This window comes from Mycetomoellerius zeteki, unplaced genomic scaffold (genome assembly GCF_001594055.1).
Source record: "Mycetomoellerius zeteki isolate Tzet28-1 unplaced genomic scaffold, Tzet1.0 scaffold327, whole genome shotgun sequence".
Lineage (NCBI taxonomy): Eukaryota > Metazoa > Arthropoda > Insecta > Hymenoptera > Formicidae > Mycetomoellerius > Mycetomoellerius zeteki.
Window position 1 is genome coordinate 1,062,405 of NW_017257313.1, and position 24,242 is coordinate 1,086,646.

Sequence of the window (24,242 nt, forward strand, 5' to 3'; positions counted from 1 at the left end):
AGTAAAGAAAACATTTTTGAGATTAACAATAGTTTTTGTGTAAATGTCCAGACATAAATATAGGTCCGTTTCTGATATCCTGATTAAGGTCCAGTTCTACAATTCATGGTTAACTCTTAACCGAGGTTCAACTTGTTTCTCATCTCTTTCCAATTCTAGAATTAGAAAAAGACAATGAATAGGTTGAACCTCGGTTAAGAGTTAACTGTGAGTTGTGGAACTGAGCCTAGATAGGTAAAAATTGGGATTTATTTTATACAAAGTAAAAAGTATGCTTGAAAATTGATAACAAAAAATTTTTGGTTATATCATTCTTATCCTAATTATCAGAAATAGTCCGTCCCAAAGATAGTGGCGGATTTAGACAGAGGCCCACGAGACTCGGGCCTAGGGGCACCATCCTTCTACACTGAGAAAAAAAATGCTGTTGATTCAATTAAAATCTATATTACGGGCTGTCACTAGCATAAGTGATTAATTTATGTATATTTTTATTGACATAAAGACATAAATTATTATTTCAATAATCAAGGCCTTTATGTCAATAAAAATATATATGAATTAATTACTTATGTTAGTGACAGCCCGTAATATAGATTTTAATTGAATCAACAGCATTTTTTTCTCAGTGTAGGGACTAAAATTAAAAGGTCTTTTCTTTTTCCACGTTCTGAACTGGTACAGATGCAGATGACTGTATACTGATGCAGTAAATTAGAGTGAGACAAGTATAGTTTGTTTCACTCTAACACGTACTAGTTCAGAACTAATACAGAATTCTTCGAAAGAGAGCAAATGGAAAGTTAATTTTATATTTGTGCAGGATTGCCAGTTGTGATGCATTTTTGCCAATATGGCAAAATGCATATAAATTAACCTTGAAATAGTGCTTTGGCGCACAAAAATAAAATCTTGACGTTTTGATGAAAAAGTGATACCTTGTGATACCTTTTTTTTTTGTTCATTTGTCTGAAAGAGGCGCCAAGAAGTACAGGACCTAGGAAAAAATGTGTAAATCCGCCACTGCCCACAATACTTCGGAAGATGTTAGATCAGGCATGTACAATGTGAGCTCCGGGAACAAAATACAAAGCGGGAACAAAATACAAAGCGGTCGATACAAAACAATTCATGTGGATAAGATTTCGGGGACTGTAAAGTGTTGATATACATCTAAGCTTATCAACAGTTTCCTAACATCATACATTGAATTTTTTACATAGTTGGATTTGCGTTTTGGCTCCGGAACTCAAATTGGACAGATCTGTGTTAAGTGTAAAGATAATAAAGGTTGCTTTCCTTTTAGGAGACAGTCGACACAAGTGTCGGTCTATTTTTGTCATTCTCTGAATGTCAAGAAGGATAGAACGTCGCTTGTGTCGATTTGTGTCATCAAATGGAAAGCAATGGAAACAAACCTTTAGATATGCTGACAGTTCCAGTCTATCTTTCCAATTTCATTCCGGTGTTTATGAACGGCATCCTAACTGGAATATCAGGTCGCGTTCTCCTGAAATTTATGTTACTACAGATTTTTATCTGGCAATAAATATCGAAACGCATCCCTAATAGATTCAATCAGAAAATTGTCCATTCTTAATTGTCCATTTTCAATTAGAATTCCAATTAATGCAACCTGCAGATCTTTCAATGTACTTTTAAAACTACTTAAAAATTGCCCGTCATACGAAAACGTTGAAGACACTAGCTGCTTTCCGTGAAGAGCATGACGTATATGATGTATTATTTTATCCTTATTGTGTTTCAAATGTTAAACAAGGACAAAATAATACATCATGCGCATTACGCTTTACGAAACGCAGTCATTATAAGAGATACACAATTTTCCAAGTGTATTTCACCATTTTGGTCGGAACTCTCGAATGCGGTTAGAGAGTTGAAATATTGGCTAACAGAACGGCTACGAAAAATGTACGCTATTGTATCAAATATTTATCTTACCGTGTACCTAACGGGAAAATCGATTTATCCGTGAAGTATACGGCCGTCCGCGAGTAAAAATTCGGTGCGAAATCGAACATCGATGGGATCAACAATGACCATTTTGAACTTTTCGTGGAAGTTAAGCGCAGTTAAGCGGCGCTAACGACTAACGGCTTATCGTTCGAATCTCAGCGTGAACGTGTCTGCGGATCGTTCGCGGCGCGGGAGAGCTGCAAAGTTCACGCAAGTGGATTCCTCGAGACCGGGTGAAGAGGACGGAAATGAAAAGTCATCCTGTGACCGCCTGTTACTTACATCGCGTTGTTCCACGTTGCGCGCAAGTTGAAACGATCGGCCGGGGTTAACTCGACGACAATCACGATCGCGATTACGAGGAAGCTACGAGGAAGTCGGTCGGGGATCTTTCTTTCTCTCTCTCTCTCTCTCTCTCACTTCTTGTTTCTCTCTTTCTCCTCCGATACGTCGCGACTTGGCGGCGATCCTCCCCACTCAACCCGCCATGACTGCGGTTCGATTATTTCCGCTGGTGCTGACGCGACGCCAACGGCGGCGCGCGATTGGACGGCAACGGCCGCCAATGGTCGCCGCGCGGTTCCACTTGTCCTGACGTTGTCTCGCTCGCGCACCATCGCGGCGCAGCGGGTGGGCGCCGCAAGAGGCGAGGTGGGGTGTCGCGCGTCTGGCGGCAACCTTCACTCGACACTTCCTACAGCGGCAGTCGGATCAGTCGCTCGCCGACCTCGTAAGGTGACAGTACGTGAGGTACGAAGCCGTTCCGCAGTCGCATCGCAACCTCCGCGCGTTGCCGTTGAACGACGAGCCATTAAACGACGAGGGTGATCGCACTCGCCCCCGCGAAAGCCGTTGTCCATTACGTGCGCGCGCGCGCGCTCTCGCGTAACCGTTCCGCGTCATCTTTCCCCCGATGTGCCGTATCGCGGAAACCGGAGGAAGCCACCGGAGTACGAGTGCCCCGCGCGAGGAGCCAGAGACAATCACAAGTGACACAAGTGCGCTAAGCCGGGAGTGCTAATGACCGGAGGATTCTTTGCCGTTCTCATCTGTGATAACGTAACGAGCGCGGCCACCCGCGGCGGATATACGGGATTGTAATCCCTATCACGTGTTCACGTGTGCCGCGGCGAAAAGTTTCCTCGCCGGATAATCTATTTCTCTCTCTCTCTCTCTCTCTCTCGTCGTGTCGCGCGCACGAATGCCGCCCGCCGCGACCTGATTACGCGCGCCGCGTGCCGTCCCCGTGCGTGCGTGCGTGCGTACATGTCGCACACCACGAGGAGCGCGACGAAATTCGCCCGATGAACGGTGGAATGGTTTGTGTCTGGTTGAACTACGGCGACAAGTGATAATTAGCTCCAGCAGCTCCCGTTCCCGGCAAAGGATTTTTATCGGACAGCTGGGGGGATCGCCGACGACGAAGCAGAGGCAGCGTTCAAGGTAATTTATCCGCCACGGATATTTTATCGTATTCACTTTTATATTCGACGAATAAAATTTCGCGGTGCCTGTGTGCGTGTATTGTTTTGTTGTGTACAGTCGGACGTGCGCGTGCGTACGTCGCACTCGACGCTTCTTCCTGTAGTTCCGATTCCTCCTCGATTGTAAACAAATCCCTGCTGTCACCGCTACGTCTCGCGGAACGGCGGTTCTCGCCTTCCGGAATCCGGGATCGGCGTTTTACGAACCCGTTCGCGGAACTCGTTTGAGCAAGATTTAACGAAAATCACGCGATGGATGGAAACTTGATAGAGCTCGATTTGAACTCTGTTTTAAAAACAAGGCTGATATCGAACTGAATAAATTCTAATTTCGCACTTCTAATTAATTACTTTTATACAACAAACAGTAAAAAAATTCAAACAGAAGGTTATAAGTCTTTAACAGAGATTGACTCTTATAGCCCTCTGTTTGAATTTTTTTTACTGTTTATTGTATTAATTAAAGGAGTCTATAACTCATTAGTTTTTAATGTAATTTCATTGTTAATTATTTTTAATTTTTAATCTCCGACTGTCTCGATGCTTGCTGCGCCTGTAAATGACATTGGCTGCATTCAGCAGAATAACCAACTTTTCACAACTGTTGTACGATTCTTTAATATAATTGGTTCTTGCTTCTAATTCTAATTCTATACTGCACTGTTAAATTCATATATACCTAAGATTTTTATTCCTGAACTGGGGACTGCACTAGAACTTTTTCTCGCTTTTGACAAATATTAAATATACATCTACTCCACTTTAAGTTTCAAAAGTTTGTACTAATTTCTATAAAAACAGACTTATATTGTCAAATTATATTTAATTTGAATTATTTTTAATCATTTCTATAGGTCGCCACTGTTCCTACAATATGAGGTTACTTTAACTAAAAAGTTAAGAAAATGTATCAAATTTGACTAAAACTTAATTGATTATTTACTAAATGCATGCATCAATACGGATATTGTTTACTTTAAATCTAACCACAGAATGTATTGATTTATATTTTGACACAAAGTTAAAAATAACAAAATGTTACTCGACTCGAGGGACTGGGTTACCATTGTTCCTTTGATATCTAACAGTGTAGCTTTAAATATACATAATCCAATCAAATTAAAGAATCTTACAATAATTGCAAAGCTGCACTTTCTGCTGAACGCAACCATTTTTGACACTCGTCAAATATTACGCCAAAAACGTGTTTTCATAGCCATAGTTTTAAACTAATCATGTTTTACGTGCTCTTAGCTACTCTTTTTTTTTATTCGCATTCGCGGACGCTAAACTGGAGTCAATGATTTTAAATCCAGTATTATTAATAGCGAGAACCTATAATCGATAAAATTACCTCGTGAAAGAAAGATTTACATTCAGTTACAGTACCAACGATATATTCAGCTTTGTATATCGGAGTTTCTTAATTTTACAAATTATTTTATTTTATCTTTCCTAATTTAACAGTTCTTTCGGAAAAATTCCCCATATTTTTTCGTCGTAATCCTGTGATTTATTCCTCGCGTCTTATTCTCTCGCGTCTCGCCGTGTCCGTTGACGACCGTCGAGCTCTCATAAGCGAAAGGTCATAGCCACTCGACGGAGTCCGGTCCATTTTCGTTCTTCCTCGATTCTCCTCGTTGCCGCGCTCGAAAGACGCGGATCGGAGCGAAACGCGGCCTACGGCTCGTTGCTATATCCGAGCACGAGGAGTTAATTCCGGTGCGGCGCGCCGCGAAACCCGGAAATCCGCTGAAAGCCCGGCTTCGCTTTTAATCCGCTCAGCGATGTTAATAATCGGTCGTGCGGAATTTAATTAACACTAGCTGCTGACGTCAATCTCATCTCGCGGATGCGCGGGACATCGCGGCGCGATAAATAAGCGCGTTGTCTTCGAACGCGGAACGCGAACGGATCTCGCGAATACCTGATGTAATCATCAAATTGATGGATTCGATTACACTATAATAGTTTGCAGTAAAAAATTACTTACTCGAATAGGACTAAGGCCCGTTTCTACCAACGTAGATTAACTTTAATCTTGATTCAACTAACTCTTCATCTTTTTCTTCTTCTAGAAATTAGAAAAAGATGGAGAGTAAGTTGAACCGAGATTAAAGTTAATCTATGTTGGTAGAAACGGGCCTAAGTATTTCTTACAGATTTTTGAATGCCAGAAACGATGCCGCAAGCCAAACAATTCCAGCACGTCAGGTTTCCAAGATAATTAAGGTTTTAATCAGTTTAATGTCTAAAAATAACTTCTTTAACGATATATTTGATGTTTTTTTGTAAAGAGGGTTGCCGTTATCTTGAAGTTTCAATTAAAAGTCATGTTAATGTATTGTCCTCTATAAAGTGCATTTCTATTTATTTCAATATCTTTTTAGCCAATGTGTGTGTGTTATGAAAGATTTAAATACGGGATTTTTCTTCAAAGTTGAACAATACATTTATATCTTTTGATCAGAATTTCAACCTAACGTTCACTTTTTTTTACAAAAAATATCAAATATCGCAAAGTAGCTTTTTTGCAAATTAAAGCTCATTTATTTCGGAAATCTGACGTGCTAATGAAATTTAACTTGGCGGCATCGTTTTCAACATCCACACATTGATAAGAACCTTGTCTGGTACAAAGTAATTAAAAAAGACATTTTTATGTAAACTAGGGTTATCATCGCTTTCTTGAGAAACGAAATCTCTCGATCGCTCCCAAAATCATATTACAAAATCTAACTTTTCTCGAATCCATATGTGGAAACAATAGACGAATAGACATAATAATATTAATAAAATAGGACACAGTAATAATAACAGTCACATGTATGTAATCTTACAGCAATTTTTTTATCTTATCACACGAAGGTGAACTCTAAAATGCTAATTATGGACTATTAGCATACCTTGGTGTAATTCTAAACAGCTGCCTTTTGATGCTAACGTTTGTAATTAAACGTAATTACGTAACGTACAATTATATTTAACATACTACGATAAATTAAGGCGTTTAACCTACTTTTAAGATACCAAACTACTTTGGTGACGTTACTTCCTAGTGCAATATTCTTCAAGATGATTCATATATATATTATGTATATATATATATATATATGTAAATGTAAACGATTCATGAATAGATATAAACAGATTCAAAAGATAGCTAAGACAAAATTAGGTAGGCCTCGTTTTCGCATTGTCATTTATTGGATATAAATAGATGTTACGATATCTTTCTCAGCTTGTTACGCAAGTGAGATTGTATAACGTTTACTTACTAGTTCCTGTGAAAATTAAAGTGCTCCGAGTACGGAAACGAACCGACATTCAAACATGCTTGATGAAACGGATTTCGAAATATAATATATTCAAACGTGATCCTATCGCTCGAAAAATCTTTCCGCCTTCAATGAGCCCTTCAGCAATTTCTGCCGGAACAACCTTACGTCTGTACGACGTAAAGACGAAAGCACATCACTCAGCGACAGATCGATGAAATTTGTAAGACCGCCGCTACGGAAACGTTTACGTAAACCAGCCCGGTAGGAACCGCTCGTATTTCTTAATCGTTATTGAGGAAGTTGCGCGTTATCATTTACATAACGTGAGCGAGCGAGTTTGCGCGCATAATACCCAACCTGCTCGAGGCTTTCGCAAGATTTCCGTGAGTCTTGTGCGGGCACCGCCATCAGGCGAAACCGGCTCTCTTTCTCTTTCTCGAGTTTTCTGCGGGATTCGTTCGCACGTGTCCGTAATGTAATCATGAACCAAAGACCGAGATCGCAGTGAGAAAAATGTCTGATTGGATCGATTGGAATTCTGGTTGAAAATGGACAAATCAGAACTTTCTGATTATATCTATTATAACACGGAAATAAAGCGTTTGGCTGAATTAATTGGAATTCTGGGATAGAAATTGAACGAACCAGAATTGTGGTTAAGTCTACTAAATTTCTGATTAAATTACTAGAATTTTAAGCAGAATTTTGAATCGTTCTTTTTTCATCCCAAAATTCCAATTAATTCAACTAAAACATTTTTCTCCGTACATATTCTAGTTGACTGAGAGAAATGTTAACCATTTATTTTGTTGATATGTGACTAACAAGAACTTGCTTACTTTTTCATTAAAAAAAAATTATATTCTAATCAAAATTTGGTTAGCTTAACTAAATATTTATTAGAACAACACAATTTTTTAATGAAAAAGTAAGAAAATTTTTGTTAATCACGTATCAACAAAATAAATAGTATATGTATCGAAACATTTCTCTCAGTGTTGAGATAACCGATAATTCTCATTGATATAGTCAGAATCTTCTGGTTTATCCAGTTTTAATTAGATATTTTTTTTAGTGCGTATATTTTCGGCGAGTTTCTGACTAATCGTGAATAAATGTAACATTCTCATGTGCCCGTGGTACACAAGTTTAAAATTACTTAATGCGTCAGAAGATAAAAGGAAAATGCATTTTCCGCGTAAAAAGATAAGCGCGTTTGATGTTTACACATGACGATGACAAAATCGATTTGTGTTCTTGAAAACATCGCAATACTTTTCTTTTGTAAAGTACGATTTTTTACGAAAAATATATCCATTTCGTATAAGAGAGTTTTTCAATTTATTTTTAAACTCTTTTTGTAAAGGAGGAAAGAAATCAATTGTTAACGAAAATTTAGTTGCGATAATTTCAATGATAAATTAAAGGTAAAAAAAGAAATCACGCGACGTTGTATCCTCTATCCGTGTCACCATGTGATTACTCCGATCAGTCTTGCGATAAAAATAGATAATAATGAGGATACTCGTCTGCGAAAATTTTAGTTTCTTCTGGGTAAATTAAGTAAGCGCGAGTAGCAGCCACGCGTGACGATATCCTTACTGCGCCAGTCGCGAGCCGGAGCTGCTTTCCTCCTTTGTCCGGTAAATACGCGGATTGATTTCTGATTAATGCGGATCTTCGCGATACTTCCTCATTGCGAAACCGCGGACGGCGCGGCGGCCGGCACAACGCGCGCAATTAAATCTCCTCCGCGAGAAGACTCCGCCGTGAAGATATTTACAAACTCCCTAAGTAGATAGTAAAAGACAAAGCGGAGAGTTGACTCGACCCATTGGCGTAAGTTGGAATCCGCTTGTAAATTCGCTTGGAGAAATACGTGAGAGAATTTAAAGCTATTTTTCGAATCTCTTTATTGATTGTATGTATGAAACATTAAATTATAGTAAATTAGAAAATTGAATAGCGTTATAAACGAGTCATTAACGTATATTTTGTGCATACTATTAATTAAGAAAGAAAAACGTTTGCCTCGTAGATTTTTTTTTTCATCGTGCACGATACAAGAAATTTACGAGGCAAACGTTTTCTTTCTTAATTAGTAGTAGCTAAAAAATATGTTAATGACTCGTTTCTAATGCTATTTAATTCTATATAATTTATTATAATTAAATATCTTTTGTCTTAATTAACAATACAAAAATAGTTTTATTGATTTAAAAATTATTTCACTTGACATAATGCAAAGTGAAAAAGTGCTAAAATTTAATATAAATTTCAATGAGTGAAAAATTTGCCTGAGAAATCGCAGCGTCATTTGACTATTCAACAAGCACGAAGATATCCGGTCGCCTGGCTGATCGCCGGTAGTTTCCGATGACGACGCCGTTGCTGGCTAACAGACGACTGCGATATATACGTAGGTTATCATCTGCATGCACGGGTTACAAAGACTGTCCCGAGCGAACGAGCGGCCGCGTAATCCTCGCGTAAGTCCGTACGGTCGTCGTATTCTTAACTTTGATACGACGTGCCGTCGTCATCGTCGAATACAAATACACGTATCGTATCGCGGCTGCAAGTCGGGCTGTCATCTTCTTGGCGTCGAAGAACGAAGGAGAAAGAGAAAAAAAAAACAAGCTGCGAGTAGCAGCTCGAACAGAAACCGGAAGCTCGGTTGCCGCGCACAGAATTGCAATTCTTTCTTCAACGCTAAATTTGGCGATGTCTATCATAAGAAGCGTTCTCTCTACCATGTACAAAGTTGCAATCTTTTCTTCCCATCTTTTCTCATAATTGAGTATTTTTTAATAGTCGGGATGTGTGTATTTAAAATTACATTCAGCATCGTTGAAAAAATATTTATGACTTTAAATTTCTATTAAGATATATATTCTCCAACTTAGCAGTTTTTAAATTATGAAATTTGTGTCTATAGGCAGTGAATGTATGTATAAAAAATATTCATTGAATTTAGATAATGATATACATATATTAATGTTAGAAAATATCGATACGCAGTGATTATATCTCTCTGGCATAAACATGTTCGATCTGTTTTTGCTGTTGTTCAAGTATCGTTCACGCTCAACGATACTCGAACAATAGAAAAAACGAATCGAGATATATTTGTACCAGAGATATGTCACTACGTATTAATATTTGTATCGATACTTTCGAATATTATTATATATGGTAGGATGCAGAGAAGAGACCTGTAACATCGAAATATGCAATTTAAATAGATTGTGAGAACCGGATTTGCATCGCAGAGCGAACTTTCCTAATAGGAATTACGTACACCGGATACCACTAAAGAGCATAGATATTAATGTCGCTGTTACTTTAACATTCGCCAGTTATCGCGTGTACATAGGTCGCGATGCGTTGATTGATTTACGATTAAATTAATAAGTGTAAGCTGGGTGCAGCCGACCCAACTCGCGCACTCGGCTTGATTTACGATCGCGTCGTGTCCGACTGTCGCGTTGAACGAGATTCCGCGATATGCGTTAAAAAATTAAAAACATTTTTTACTTCTTGACAGCAAAAGGAAATTAAGCGTAATTAACATTCTTAATATTCACGCGATAATTTTTTTCGTTTTTTGTAAGAGACAAATGTAACAAAGGAATTATAAAAAACAGACACGAAATTACAGAAATTTCATATTTCATCAGGAATATATTTTTACTCGCACTAAAAAAATTTCTGAAAATGAACGAACCAGCATATTCTGATCATAATTGGACATCTGGTTATCTCGACTAGAATTCTAATATATCAGGAAAATCTAATTTTTGTCCATTTTTCCACCACAATTCCAATTAAGTACCAGATACTTTTTCCAAAATGCATACAATAAAGATACTTGAATTTTCCAAGATGTAATTTTGAAGAAAATTTTATGATAATTATCTTGATGAGAACAATACTATGAAAAGACGATTTGTAAACATAAAGAAAGAAGCGTAGAAACGAAAGGTTACCAAATGGACGATAAGCGTCCAAGGTGACGTGAGCGTCGAAAGAACGTGGAATTCCCAAGGAGAATGCCGAGTAGAACGTAGACGGTAACTCGTGACGGAGACGGCAGAGGAGAAGACGGTCTTTTGAACGTGTAACTCCGTCTCTCTGGAAGACCTGTCACCCGGAAGCGTGGATAGAGAAACGCACACGAAGGCCTCCTCTCGGCAACTTATAGCGGCGGTCGACAGAACATTAGCATTTAAAGGGGACGGATTACCGGAATTGCTCGGAATTCCACTATACACGAGGGTGTATCGTTAGTCGCGCGCTTTCTCCGAACCGCGGAAATATCGGAAGAATGCCAGTTATTTCGATTAATATTATATCGAGGCATATCAGTAACCTTTTAATCTTTATTTTTATATTTCTCTCTCTTTCTCTCTATTTTAATTTATTTTATCTTATCTATTTTTTTAATGCATTTTTAAACAAAGTAATTATTGGAAAAATATACCGAAAACAGTTAAAGTCGAAAAACATAACATACACAAATATCAGAGGTTTACGATTCTAAACCATTGCCCGATAAATCGCGAAGAAAATCGCCAAAGAATTGCGAGTCACGAGTTTCAGCCTCGTTTTGTATAACGTCAGAGGAAACGACCGAAGGGTGGTTCGTCGAAGTCGACGTTGATAAGAGGGCTCCACGAATAGGATGAATAGAGGAAAATGAGAGGTGGGCTGCGAAAGGCGCGTATATAGAGCGGAAGGAGAAGGCGGAGGGAGATAGACGGGAGAGAAGAAAGCCTTTCTAACGTAATTCCATCGAGCTCGCCGGAAGAGCCCGGAACCCGGAAGTAAGGGAGGAAGCGCACTACCGTCGGCTACTGAGGGAATAGGTAAGGGGTCAAGGACGGAAGGGGCATGGAAATTTCTTCAGTGCCTTCTTCACTCTAAGGCTCTATCGATCGTCAAAATCGTGGACGGAGACCTATTCGGACGAGGAATGCTCCTCGACTTTGATCAAAGAGCTTCCATTCTCGTAATTAATAAATCCTTCTTTTATTTATCTAACAAAATCCGCAATTCCGATTTCGTTACACATTAATATATGCACTGAGAAAAATTTTTGATTGAAAATGGAGGAAGCAGAAAAAATTCTGATTATATTAATCAAAATTCTATTATTTATCTCTCACACAGCTGAATTATAATAAACAAAAAATTCCAATTAATGCAACCAAACTCTTTTTTCAGTGTGTGAATGATCGTTATCATTAAAATTGTCGGTAAAAACGGTGATTGCGATCTCTGAAAACGATAGATTGTACCTAATAATACATACAGGAAGATTTTAAAAAGGCAATTGAGAGCATTTACTTGATATAATATTTTATATATTTTTATAATTTACAGAATAGTTTATTAGTAAAAAGTGGCAAAAGCTACGATCTACTTTTTTTGTAGGAAATCAATTGCGCATAATATAGTTATAAGATATATAACTTACAATAGACCAGACAAACGCGATCGATGCTGACGAAGTAATGCGAGTAGGACAACTAAACTGCGTCGTTCCGGGAAGTTCTAATCTTATATTCATAACCAGATTACTTTTTCTCGCACGCGAACAAGTGGAACAGGCGAAACTATATGCGCAAACCATGTGTTTCGTTCCTAACTGGCAAACTGACTTGCCAATTTTTTTAAATTTTATTCTTTTTAATAAAAGCTTAGAGAATAGAGAGAGAGAGAGAGAATTCATATCAAACACAGAAATTTATTGCAACAAGGTAAAGAGTAAGATCTTATTATATATAAATTTATTTTAGCTTATTTTACAATTTTTACTGAAATCTCTCCGATCTCCGGATCAGTTTTCCTTATAAAAAGAGAGCCTTAGAAATTGTTTGAAACACGCGTTGCATGGATATTTCGTCTCTACGAATTGTTATTATGCAAGGGATAATCAACGTCTGTCACACGTCAATCGATTATCGTAGATCTGTCGTATATTTTAATCGCCATTGTCATCGTCGTTCGATCGATAATCGTTTATCGGTGATGCCAATAAGGTAATAATGAGCATCGCAAATAATTGGCTGCGTTCAGCAGAGAAAATTAATCAGTTAGCGCTTAGTGATTCTTTAATATGATTGCTTCTTGCCTTTAGTTCTTCACTGGATCTAAGTGTAGGAACCAATTATATTGAAGAATCACTAAGCGCTAACTGATTAGTTTTCTCTGCTGAACGCAGCCAATTTCTCTTTTCGATGAAACAGGAGTTTTGTCTCAAGTATTGAAATAAATATAAAGAGGGAGTCTGCATTTTATTTGTCTTATTAATATATTTTATTAGTTCTTTTAAATACATTATAGAATATTAAACAGAGAATAATTTTTTTTAATTCGATCGAAGCATACATATAATTATCATAATTGTAAGTTGATAAATATTGTGTGAAATATCATAAGCAAACGGCACAGTACATTTTCATTTTACCAGCGTTACAATTTCCACGTTTTGCGAGCAATGTTTTATTTTTATTGCATGCCAAGTGGGACGATCTTTAACCCCTTAATTGCATTTCAGTTGCTACATTCAGCGGTCGTGTCATTGGAAATTGCGAACGTGTTATTTCCAATCGAATAGCGTAGAAGAACATTTCTTCTATACATTTCAACTTCGAATTGCACCAAGATCGCTGTTAATTGAGATACCTCTTCTTTTCGACATAAACTTCTGTACTTTTTCTATAATTTTGGATTCATCTTTAGTTTCCTCGAGACGTCAACGTAAATATAAATTTAACGAATGTATGGATCCTCGTAAAAGAGCGAAACGAAAAACGCTCTATATATTTCTCTTTAGTCAGAGACAAATTAAGTTAAACAAAATTGTTTAAAAAAATATATATTATAATTTGCAAAGTTCTCACATATTTATTTGCTCATTTTTTTACATCATATGTATTTTCGAATATGCTTTCGCGGGAATTTTTTCGGCACTTTCGCTTTAGAAAGATGATCAAATAATACTCCTCCTTCAAAGGATCGTAAAACGTATAAGCGCTGTTGAAACTATTTGCCCGTACCCGGAGATTTTGCTCGACGCGGATATTCGCGCTTGGACGGGAAGATAGATCCTTTTATCTTCTTTCCTCTCTGCTCCCCTCCTCTTCGCCGTCTGTATCGTCAGAGAACCGGTCGGTCATCCGGACCGGAAGCACGGACCTTGGACCTCTCCTTCTTTTTTTCTGCTCTCTCGGGAGGCAGCGAGAGGAGGATCTCCGCTTCGCGCAATCGCCCCGAGTTTCGTCCTCCTCATCTCCATCGCTCTCTCTCTCTCTCTCTCTTGTTTCTTTCTCTTCTCAACTTGTCTCTGTTCCTTCTCTTCGCGTTTTTATCCGTCTTCCCCTCTGTCCCGCTCTGCTTCCTATCTTGGCTCTTTTCCTCGTTCATCTCTGTCTCTCGAATAGGTATCCTGTTCCTACAATTACTTTTACGTCCTTTTACCATCCACCTGTGCTATGTAACGGATACATTTATACAGGGTGTCCCATTGTCCATGCGCTGCAATTTTACTGAAAATAAATTTTTTTACGATTAACTTTTATACTATCGGATTTGAGGGAAATAATCGACATGCTATTTTTTATTATTTTTATATTATACACTTTGCTGGCAAAATTCCTTTTTTTAATAGAATGTAAAGTTATTTCTGTAGAGATAAAATAACCCCATCTCTCTCTGATGGATGGGAAGTTACCCTTGTAGAGGCAAAATAAACCAATCTGACGGTACCAAGTGTTGCAGGCTTTTTCTCTACAACACTTCGATCGTTCTCACCATTTTTGTACGTTTCGAACTTCTCGAAACTCGGTGAGGTCATGCTCAAGTCAAAAAGCTGGTGTGCAAAAAGATTACAACTTGGCACCGTGAGATGGGATTACTTTACCTCTACAGTGGTAATTTTCTATTTTCCCGCGGGGATGATTGGAACCGCACAGTCATGTAGCTTTAGTGAACCTACGAACTAGAATTCAATACATTATAGATACTCACAGTTATACATCACATATATCTACGTTTTTGTAAAGAGAGAGAGTACAATAAACATTTGAAAAAAAAATGAAAGTGAGATACGATTCAATTTATTAATATTAAGAAAAATAGAAATAATACAAATTGGTATGATTAAAATAGGAGAGCAAAAATGAATACTTATATTTATTTATAATTTTTAAATAATCAAATAATAAATTAACCGACTCTTAAAATTCAATTAATAAAACGATTAAAAGGGGGAATGAGAATAATAAAAATAGTGTGATAATTAGCGCGCTATTACAAAATATGTTAGTAAATTACATCACAGTTTATAAATATATAAACTGTCAAGTTTGTCATATGTTTCGGCTTTATCTTTAAACCATATAAAGTATTTCAGCGATGTCAAATAAATGAAAAAAAAAAAACGATCATTCGTAGTCCGTAGATAATGAAAGCAGAATCATGGATAAGTCTCCCATCTTCATAGTTAGGAAATACCTGTCTTCTAGTTCTTCGACTGAATGACCATGACACTGAGACCCATTTTCACAATATATGGTTACCTAAAGATTAAAGGTTACCAACAGATTCATCAAGGAAAAATTCATTCATGAATTTCTTGATTATCTTTAATCTTTAGGTTTATCTAACCATATATTGTGAAATCAAGCCTAAGTGGGGAAACGATTAATGATAGTTATATGTTACACTGTAAAGTTGTTTAAGTGGAGATTTTACTTCGTATAACTCACCTACTGCAACATGGATCGCAATATGGCTCGCAAGAGTAAAGTTCATAAGAATTTAACGTAAACGCAGAATATAATAATACATTGAATTTAACAATTGAACTATTTAAATTGTAATCTTTTAGTCCAACTGGAAGTCAAGTATGTAGTAAAGTGACGAAGAATAATGATACGAATCTAAGAGACTCATTCATTATATATAATAAATAAATATAAAGGAGCCAAATATGTAGTATAATATCAAATTAAGTAAAAAAAGAAAACAATTTACTGACTTTATAAAAGTTATTGTTTAAACTTACTTAGAATACTAACATGGTATAGAAATTCCATGTTATCTTTTAATTATGATAAAACGATTGTTCATCAAAAGGGGTCACTTTCCGGGATACCTTTGCATCACAGAAAAATTTCGCTACATATTCAGCACATTTAAATATTAAAATAAAAATATTTAATAAATTTAATAGACATTTTGGCAACGATAAGATTGATTTTTTTCATACAATTCGAAACTCACCATGACCAAACTTTTCAACTAAAACCCCCCGCAGTGCTTTACATCCGAACATCCATTATATCGAATATGATATTTTACAAAAACCTTCTTTTGTAACTTGTTAAAAACCTGATCCTTGATTTCAAGCGGATTTATCTTTCGGATTATTCTTTTCTTGTTTGTCTCTTCTTTTTCAATAGCATGTCTACGAGAAATTCAGTAAGAAAACGCCACGATGCTATGGACCATGTCCGTTTCGTCCTCTTTTCGTCCCTTCTCTTTCCTATTCCTTTCTTTTCTGCCGAGAATCCGTTTCGTTGAACGGAAAGTAAGGAAAAGGAAGACTGGAAAAGAAAAAGGGAGAATAGAGGACGAAATAAAAATTAGCGTTTGCCATGATAGTGCGTACTTTCCGTGTACTTCGAGCGGTTAAAAAACGGTGGAAAGATGAACGCGTTAGCCGCTAAGAATTAATCGATGCACATGTAGAGACTGGAATAATCTGCAGGGATCTGTATAAGAGATCTTGTGATTACTATTCTCAATTATTTATGTACGATAAAATCAAATTCAAAATTGGTTATAGTAGAACAGTCGCAAAAAGACAAATTAGAAATATCGTAAGTATGAATTAAATAAAAAATATTATTATAGATAGACATTAAAAAGCTAAGGATGCACCGGATATCCGGAAAGTATCAGGTATCATCCAGCATTTTTTTTCTACCCGACCGGATAGTCGGATATCATTAGTATCCGAGAATATATCCAGTTAAAATTTGATATTATTAAATTGTTGATTTTTCATTATACAAATGTTCTAAAAATAAGTATGCATATTCATAATGCTATAATATCTTATACATTGTTGCAAAATTACAATTTTTTCTCTCTATAGGTTTTTTTTTAAAGAAATTTTCCCGGAATCCGGTAATTTTATGATCCGGTGCATCTCTATAAAAAGCTCTATTAACGTTATATGAAAAAAAATCATTAATAGAATAAAATATAAAAATTGAATAGGTTCCAAAGAAATAAATCTAAATAAGTAAAATATAAGCCAATAAGAGCCAACACTAGATTTCCGCATGAAAAATCATTAACACATTTATATGAAATAATTTAGGCAAATTTTTAATAACTAATTTTTTTCTATTTCGTTCAAATAGTTCGTGGCTCGAAAGAATTCTTAGATTACTAACATAGTAGGAGGAAAGGTTGATAATTTTGAGATAAATCTCGAGAGGTTGAATCGCAATATTATACTTCCAGTAAATAAAGTACGGACGCTTCCATTAGCGAGAGGAAATATTTTAGAGGAAGAAGACTTCCGTGACTAATTTCCAGGACGTCGTGGAATATCACGGAAGTGGGATATTATTCTCGACAAGAGGAAGAGATTGAGAAAAGAAGTTACACAACGACTCGGCCGCTTTGAGTATCTCGCCGCGAAATCGTCTTCGAAAGCTTTTTCGCGCCTTTATCGCTCGCGAAATTTTTTCTCGCCGTGGAATATTTCGGAAGTCACAAAGAACGACGGAGCGCTTTTAAATCCGGTATATTTGTTCCAATATTTTTACGAGAAAAGCAAAAGCTCTTCGATGTAGATACAGACAATTTTATTCAAGTTCCGCGTGTTATTTTTTCTTGTTTTTCTTTTAATACGCTACGCTGTCAATCGCTTTTCTGTCGTACTATTTCTCTTTCTCTGTCTTCTTTTCTTTTCCCTTTTTTCCCCAGTTTCTCTCTTCGCTTCTCTTCTCGCGTTTCACACATACGCTCGCGCTTACTCTGGCATTCCTCACCGTCGAAATAACTATTATTACGAGTCGGATCCGGGACAAGAGACGACGATAGTCTCCTCTTTCCTTCTCGTTCTTCTTATCCCTGCCTCATCCACCACCCGCGTCCCTCGTCGAGCCCTCGCAGACCCCACACAGAATCCACGGGGCTTGTTTTATTCTCGCCTCGTATCGAGTCATCTCCGGCCGGTGGACGAACAATAGTTGGGACACTCGGTGGTTTACACCGAGTGATAATTACAGCGAAAGTGGGTGAAACTCCGCTCGAAAATTGAATACCGTGCAATAACGGTTTACAGAACATAAATCGTCGTCGCGTGTTCTGTTAATGAAAATATATCGTGAAAACATGTTGTTGAATTTTTCAATAAATAGATTACGTTTTGTGCTACATTATGAATAATTATCAACATTTTTTAAGTCAATGAATTAATTCAACTCAATTAATTCTTTATTAAAAATTATACAGAATTAATAGACATCTTTATTAAATTCTCTAGATTAGTCCTCATAATTTTATATACATGTACTTAATACAATTTATATAAATTTTTATATTTTCTCACGTTTTCTTATTTTTGTTCAATTTTTATCTCATTAAGTTTTCATCTCCTAATTCACGCATGCCTTTACTTTTGCTTTATTCACGACCATCCATTGACCCGCATCCGACTGACGACGAGTGACGAGCGGAGACATCCTATCGTTATTGCGGCATGACGATGGGTGGCTTTTATCGGAATGGGTGGCTACGAGACGATACGGCCGTTGCCAGCCGCACGCACGCACGCACGCACCTACGATCGCATTATTCTATTACGATAAATAACCGGGCAGCCAATCATTCTTCGGCGTTACTTCCCCGGCTATTGGGAACACTTTTCCGTCGACCGGACCAACATTTGTTTAACGCGGTCACTCGGGGTCTTCTCTCGTCATGTTTGTCGCCTTCGTCGCAATAACGGCTGTCGTCATCGTCGTCGAGGTTCCTCTCTTCGCGAAATGCATACCTCCACCGATTCTATTATTATAGCCGCGCACTTCCTCCTCGACATATTTATATTCGTGCGGACGGATTTCGCGGCCGGTTTCTTTCCACGATCAGAGGCGTCATAAACTGTTCCGGCGCTTTATCAAATGAAACCTTCGTTTGTTATTATCACAAGTAACGTCAATAGATGCTATTAAATTTTAGATATCGATATACAATATCGGGCACGGCTTACAGTAATTAAGAGAAAACCTGTCATAATAAATTACTGAAAAACAAGATCAATAATTAATATATTATCATTAATTAATGTGATATAATCGTATTTATAATTTGTAATTATTATGAACGCAACACATTAATATTAATATTGATATTTTAATATACATTAATATTTATAAAACGAAAGAGAAGTAAATAGAACATATCTAAATTATATTTTATACAAAATTGTCAGATATTTTTATTTTAACTTATCTATTGTTTTAACGTGATTCTGCAGAAAATATTCTTAATCGAAGATTCTAATAAGATAAGATATCGGTATCGAAAATATCAGACCTAATCATTTTCGATTTTTCTTGTAGCGCGTCTTGGTTCTTCGTTGCCAAGTTCCTCGTAGATTTGTAATATCGATGTTGCTTAACGATTCGCAATCTCATGGACTAAGTGGCGAGACAATACTTCGTGGATTCACGCAATTCCTCGAATACAGTTACATAACGTCTAGGACAGTGTTTCTCAGACGGTGAAAATAACACTTCCTTGAGAAATGACCTCGTTTGTTAATTTGTTATCTGAACTATTTTTTATCGATCTTTTCAGCTTTGATTAAAAACCGTGCGTTTTTTTCGAAAAAGTGATCAAATTGTATTTTCATAAAATACTGTCCTTAATGGAATTTATCATTTATCCGTTATTTGTAAAATAATTTTTAAGATTATTTATTTAAATATTAATATAATTTCTATTTCGATAAATCCTTCAAATTAAATTATTTCTATCGATGATATTCGATAAGCGACATAAAAAATATTAGAATTAAGTTACAAATATTTCAAGATGTAAACACGATTTATAGAAAAGATGTTGAAATAATCAGCTTCTGGAATGTATTCAGTTTTTGAAAAAATAACATTTACGTTGAAAGTCTGTAATTTTTAATAGGTATAAATCAAATTCAACAAAATATGTTTATATATAAGTTTATTTTATTGATGAAAAATATGCTAACAATCAAGTAAGCTAATAATTACTCCTAAGACGTAAACATGATCCAGAAAGAGTGCCAGTAGCAGTTACTAAAAAGGTCAGCAATATTAAAAACATGACATATTAGAAAAAGTTTTTACTTAGTTTTCATAAAAAAGAATTAATTGATTAGTTTTGTATAAATTTAAATGATCATAAAATATTAATCATTAGAATTATTAGCATATTTTTTTTAATAAAGTAAATTTATAAACATTCTGTTAAATTTTATTTATACCCATTAAAAATGGTACTGTTTTTTCTTCAACGCAATTTTTGTTTTTTTCTTTTCAATAACTGAATACATTCGAAAATGACAGCTGAATACATTCGAAAATGACAGCTGATTGATTTTCTTCCCGTAGGATACCCTGTATTAATTACGACTTATAAAATGTAAACTTCCGGGAGAAAGAAAAGAGCGTGAAATGTTCTGTGCATTTAATGTGACATCATTTTACTGCTCTAAATAATACCTCCCTCATAAAGCTCGATCGAATCATGTCCCTTCAATACTCATGTAATATCGATTAATACTGAGCCGGTCGGTCACGTGGCCTACTGAATAATTTTACGCGAATCTATTTTGATGTGTCGACCATCGTTTATTCATACGACTGACGTAAAACTTTCCGCTATCTGCGCGTCGCCGGGTCGATGCATACGCCCGACAAAATAGTTTAGCATACTAATTACTTTTGGTCTGTAGATCGCGCATTAAACCAAGCATGCTCGTCGTCGTGTTGCACGAATGATCGTGCAATAGAAAGTGTTGCACATGCACCAACTATCATTGCGCTGTTATGCTTTTTGCAAACTGTGCTACACAAGTTGTATTATAGGCATATATAGAAACAATTTCAGTCTGTACTTGATCCTTTCTTCACAAAGATTTTATTGAGTCTCTCTTTCCAGATTGAAAAAATTAGGTTTAGGATTGGGTTGAGATATATCTTTATAAATGCGCTTGTATATATATATATATATATTCGATAATACGCAAAAAAATCTTAAACTAATACATATAGGGTAACTCTGGCAAATACGCCGCGCTGGGATTTACGCCGTAGAAGTCAGAAAAAATAGAAGGAATGGGGGTAATTTTCTCGCAATTACTCTGTTACATGCCTTTATGTTATATTAGTATTGAGTTATAATTTCAGCTTCTTACTGTTAATATTAATGAAATTATTGTGACTTGAATCGATTTGTCACTGTAATAAGTAACGCCATCATAAATTATAATTTACATAAAATGATTTCTGCAGGGCGTGTAAAAGACCTAGTGGTTATTTCGCGATACATACGTGTAGAGGAATAAAGTAAAGCATGTTTTATAGCAAAATATAAGCGCTTTGCTTTCGTATTCTTTGTTTAGTTTGTTGTCTTGTATATCCCATCTATTTGGGATATACGGCATTTTTAGCGGACGGGATTTATGCCCAAAGCATACAATGAAATACGTATCTCATGTCATAATACTTGTAATATATGTAGGAAGATTGTAATTATTATTTATTACTTCATATACATATTTATTGTTCTTATTTGTTAATAAAACTTTAGAAACGCATTTTGTAAATTATTGTGTCATTTTACGTCTCATTTATATGCATTATTTGTAAATTCTGAGCCGTACACACCTCCCTTCTCCCTATGAGTAGCCATATATCCCATTCCTATAGGATATATGGCAAAAATGCAAGGGTTTCAAAATGTTTATTTTTTAATACGAAAAATAAAAATATTTCGAATTTCTAATATTTTTTTCATAGTAGTAAACAAAGTTTTTACTGATATAGTTCGTTTATTTTAAACATAGTAAATAATACTTAATACAGTGTAAGTAATACTTAAATCAAGTTTTTGATAGGTGCGGCGTATATATCAAAGTTACCCTACATTTAAAGATATCTCTTTATATACTTCTTTAATTATTTTTATCTTATACTTCCACGTCCGTATATCCCCTGAAAGCATTTTTGTGTTTGATGATTCACGCGTGATTTTTCATTACAGAAAGGAAGCGAAATAGATACAGTTGAGCATTTGAGTGTTAAGTAAAATAGAGCGAAGGAGGAAGGTGGGCGAAAATTCGTCGATTTTAGCGCGGCTCTCGAGAGTGGGTGATTGCTGTGTCGCACTATTGTTTCTCATTGCCCAGCGGACGCTTCCTGTTGGCAAGCACTTCCTAGTGGCGTATTTATACACGCTACTACTAGACGCGGATCCGCGTTCCTAGTACACACCGACCGTGTTCCTCCCCTGTGTCGGCGCGATTCCTTTGGCTTATATTAGGCGCGATCGTCTCCCGCGAGCCGTACGCTCGAATCTCGAGATCTCGATTTAGCAAGATGGGTCTCCTACGAGCCAATAAACTCGATAAATCCGGAACGTGTGTCCGTTAATACTACAACATACGTGAGTGAGTTAGCACGCATTGTACGTGGAAATGAATGTTTCTTGTTTTTCTTTATAAATTTAATTGCTCTACTTCTCCTAGTTTTTGGTACGATTTTATTATTAAGAGAAAATTTAATTGTTGCTTCTTAATTTATTTCAATTCCAATAATATTTTATATTACTTGATTGTAAATAAACTCATACAGTCGACAATCGAAAAATTCGATCGCCTTAATAGCCATTAAGTTTTTGCGAATTACGTTGGATTGTAAATACATTTATCTAGATGGAAACCTAATTAATTCAGCAAAAATAGTTCAATTACTGGCGAAAATACGTTTCATACTATTCGGATTATTAACTCAATTTTTCCGAAAAAATATTTATAGAAATTTACAGTTAATTTCTAAAGATTTGCTCGCATATCCATCCTTTTGTACCTACTTTATTTTTTCCAGTTTTGAGATTCCAAGCTTTTCTAGTAGTTTTTTTAAAAAGATTACGATTCGGTTTCTTCTATATTATTTCCTTTTTAAGTCTATTATCTTTTTTTACATTTTCCGGACATTCTGTGACGATATTAGCATTATCGATATTGCATTGATTTTGTTCTTTTACATTTAGAAATTTTTTCTGGTATTGCATTGCATATTGTTGTTTTGCTATATCTGATTTTCTATCGGTTAAAATCACAAATTAAAATAACAATACTAATGCTAAATATACTATGTCGATAATGTTCCTTTTGTGTATTCTTTGACCTTTTCCGTAAAATATTGTAGCCGTAACGAATTTTTTAAATATATGTGGATACTAACATATTTTACAATTCTCTTACAAGTTTTAATATGAATGAAATCTAACTTTGCCTGCTGCTAAAATTAAATAATTACAAAATATTCGTTTAAAGATAATAATTAGATCGGTTTTAGCAAATTATTTTGCTCCACTTCATAATTTATAACTTTACTAAAATAATTTTTTTTTTTTAATAATCCGGTATTAAAATATTGTACATGTCACGCTGGAACAAATCTGCATCTAATAGCTATAAGTTTATTATTGCTCAGTCTAATGTGAATTTAACGTGCAGGTCATTAAAAGCAACCGCAGGGAGTGTATTTTGTCGACACGTTATACAAACACGTCTTTCTTTCTCTTGCTGACTTTACTTCAAATGTTCTACATGGATGCACATGTTTGCATTTATGTTCTTAGAAGCGAACTTATTGACCATTTTTTAGTTTTTTACTTTTTTCTTTTTTTTTATCTCTATAAAATATACATCTTTTAATATTCCAAAAAGCTTTCGAAGCTGTGACGAGTCGCAATGATAATTTTATCTCTTTTATCTCTTATCGTATCGCAATTTTCAAACGTTTGCGAACGTTGATTAAATACAAACGATTCTTAAGGGGGAAGTCTTATGAATCTTTAGAAGTCGAAAAATAAGATGTTTTTAGGAATTTTTTTAAAGAAAGTTATTTGTTTAAACATTTTGAAGTTTTTACATATAAAAGGCATAAGGTTTCATGATTATTTCTAATTTTTTTCATATTGGGCTTCTCCAACTATTACGATTTAACTAATGATGACCTACGATTTGCGAGAGCTTTCGTTTCCGTTCTAAGGGACTGATATAAAAAAATCGAAATATGTTTTACTCGTTAAACGTTGTGTTTGGTACAGAACCTATAAAATGCTTCGAAATATAAAAAAATAATAAAATAACGGCATGTTATAGTAAAATTAAAACTTGAAAGTTTATATTTTTATTTTGACT

The 24,242-nt window shown here is 35.7% G+C and overlaps 1 protein-coding gene across 1 annotated transcript in view; it reads left to right on the forward strand.

Annotated features, from left to right (window-relative positions):
* The first annotated feature begins 2,681 nt into the window (after positions 1-2,681).
* The window catches only part of aop (ETS variant transcription factor anterior open), a 46,106-nt gene continuing 24,545 nt past the window's right edge, over positions 2,682-24,242 (forward strand). Inside the window, exon 1 of the mRNA XM_018452009.1 lies at positions 2,682-3,420. The gene's annotated coding sequence lies outside the window, so the exon portion shown is untranslated. The remainder of the gene's footprint in view (positions 3,421-24,242) is intronic.